Source organism: Meleagris gallopavo, chromosome 22, assembly GCF_000146605.3.
Source record: "Meleagris gallopavo isolate NT-WF06-2002-E0010 breed Aviagen turkey brand Nicholas breeding stock chromosome 22, Turkey_5.1, whole genome shotgun sequence".
Classification (NCBI taxonomy): domain Eukaryota; kingdom Metazoa; phylum Chordata; class Aves; order Galliformes; family Phasianidae; genus Meleagris; species Meleagris gallopavo.
The window spans coordinates 10,990,943-10,994,085 of record NC_015032.2 but is presented as its reverse complement, the minus strand read 5'-3'; positions in this window follow the sequence as shown (position 1 = coordinate 10,994,085).

Genomic DNA, 3,143 nt, shown 5'->3' with positions numbered 1-3,143 from the left:
GGGGGGGGAGGAGAGAGAGAGAGTTACTCCTCTCAGGCGCATCTTCCAGACTGGGTGCTGGCAGGAGAGAGATGCCACCCTGCAGCCCTAGCGAGGTGTCTGGAAGACAAGAGGAGTGAGCCAGCTCTGGCCTGGAGCCCATTTGCAGGGCAGTCCCAGGCAGCTGCTCGCAGCCTTTGGCAGCAGCCCACCGCCCGCAGCGTCTGTTAACTGATCTGGATGCCCTTCTGATAGATCTGCCCTCCTCACATGTGTATGGGGGGCCTGGGCTGCGCTTGCAGATGTCTGGATCCTGCTTCAGGAGCAAGCTAAGTCCTCCACTGAAGTGGTTTGCCAGAATATTACCAGCGAATCCCCCCAAAAGGCACTGTCTGTGGGCTGGGAGGTGTTAGAGTGTTTCAGTTGCGGGGATGGGAGCAGAGGTATGTCTCTCTTCCTGCCTTGTTTTCAGTACTTTGACGTAACATGAAGCATTTTGCCAGCTGCGGTTTTCTGAGAACAGATTGGTAAACTCTGACTTGTTGCATCAGCCTGACAGCTGACTTCCCACACAGTTCAGTGTCTGCAGCTCTCCGCTGGGGCCAAAACTGAGCAGTGATTCATCCCCTAAAACAGGTCCAGCACACCAACAGTCTATTACTTGTAATAATGCTGGAGATGGGTGGGAGGTAGTTTAACGCCCTTTGGACTCAATTTAAAATGTCTCTTTGTCCTCTCTGTTGCTGGGAAGTCAAAAGAATATGCTTTGTTTGAAATTTTTCAGAAAAAAAGAAGTTTCAGAATACCAAAGCCTCAAATAAGAGCTGATGGCTCCAGTCTGGGCACAGACAATTGAGTTTGAGGGAATTTATTGCAAGCCTATCCTTAATGTGTCCCAGGAATTACTTGATTTGCTTGTTCTATTCCCTAGCAAAAGAAACTGTGGGGATACAAATTTAATACGATCTAGGAGCTTGTGTTACAGTTTGCTGTGTCCTTGGACAGCTGTAAATCCTCCTCTGATGTATTTGCTTAATATTTAGGCTTAACGTGTTTCAACCACAAATCAGGCTACAAAATGAACCTGGAATCTGTCCAGCCCTTATCCCTGAGTCCCCACAAACAACTTCAGTCCCAGAGGTGAAACGGCGGTGATCTACCTGTAAATACCCCAAGTCCCCCCTCGTTTTGTTACATGTGCTGAGAATAACAAGACACAATAAATCATGAGCCTGATCCTCAGCTAAGGCAGAGATTTACATTCCCCCTGTGCTGAATTACACCAGCAGAGGAGCTGATTCCACTGTGAGCAAATACAGTGTTTTAATCTACCAATCGATCCACAGCTCAGCTAATGAAACTTTGCAGCCCTTAAAATGTCCTGGCTCCAACTTGAACGTCTCCTGCATCTGGGTTTTCTCTCATCAGCACTTTAGGGCTGGTACTGCATTAAAACTGCACACACGACTACAGTTAAGCTTTTCAATAATGAAGTCACTTTATTTATTGAGAAATTTCATCACAGGATGCATGATTCTTGGCAGGGCAACTTCTGAGCAGGAAGCCTGCAGTTACAAAGGTATGCATAAACGTGTGTAAGGGCATATTGTTTGCCTTCTTTTTATTACAGGAAGGATATGGTTTGGTCATGTTTTTGATGAGTTTTATTTAATTGTACACTGAGATTTTCCTAGATTTTAACTTAGAACTTGACAAATGTTTCTACCCCTCCTGCTATGGAAATGCAGGGAGAGGTGCTGTGTGTTTTTCAGTGGTGCTTTGCACCCTGCACAGAGCTCTTCATCCCTGGGCATTCCTTGCTGGCCAGGAGAGTTGGCACAACATTGGGCAGGCTTGGAGCTTCGGGTAATTGCTGAGGTTAATAGACAGTGTTCAGAGATCTGTGTAAGAAGCATTCTGTTGAATTGATATTATTCCTTTTTAAATTTTAGTCTTTTATCTTAGGGTTGTAGTTTAAAAAAAAAAAACCTTAAAAGTAAATCCTCTGTCAAAATGTACTGGCTATAGACATTGATGATTTCTGCTTCCTATGGCTATTTGATTGTCTAATTACAGTCATTTGGAACTGATTGCACACTTTTATTTCACAGCATTTGATTCTAAGGAAGGACCTAATGCTGGTATTTTTACAGGTGAGAGTAAGTCATCCTGAAAGCAGATGCTCAGTCCTTTCTAATTGAGATCCTCTGCTTAGAGGGGAGGAATGAATCTAAAGTTGTAGCCTGTTCTCTCGGCCAGGTAGAAAACTGAAGTTTTCAAGAAGAGGAACACTTAGGAGTGTCTCTGGTTGGGTTGAGTGCCCTGGATAAGCAGCCCAACTGCTGTTCTCTCTGGCTGATCCCCAGACTCGCTGTTTAGGAACTGCAATGGGGTTTTGCTCTGCAGAGTACCAGCCTCCCTATGGCATCTCTCTACTTCAATCTTGATGAAATTGAGAAATATAGAAATATGATTCAAAATAAGAAAGCAGGCTGGTTTTGAAGCTCAAAGAAACCTTGTTTTCTGTTCCACTTCCAACTGGAGGTCAAGGGAAAGTAGTTGTTTCAGGTGAGGCAGCTCTTTCCTTTTTGTCATACAGTTGTTTCTTCGGGGCCCAGTTAAAAGCCAGTCCTCTCTTTCTGAAGTGTCTTTTAAAAATATAACTACTGGCTTCCTCAGTGGCCTTCTTGATTGCTTCCTAATGAATCATCTTTGTTAATCCATTGTAACGTGATACAAAAATGGAACCCAACATTTGTCATCAGCTTTCTTTTAGGAGATAAAGTTTCAGATAGTTTTGCCCTTGACTTCTCTGCTTTATGGATCCCATGATTTAGTGCCATGAAGGTAAAGCACTTGTGCTGTAAGAGCGAAACAAAACTGTTCTTCATAAGCATTGTGCATTCTTAGAAAAATGCTGCTATCAATCCAAATAAACAATTAGGACTATTTTGCCAGGCTATGCCTGGTTGTGAAAACGGTATCAATGGGGGAAAAGAAAATGAAATAATTCTGCTGTGTTTTGCTAACTCTGGTTCTGGAGATTTCGGCTGGGTGGCTGGGTAGGGAAGCAGTTTGTTATCAGTAGTTTAATGTGCTTGTGAAGGGTGCCTCTTATTGCTAAGCCATCAGAGTAGCACTGAGTATGACTCAAATGCAATCTC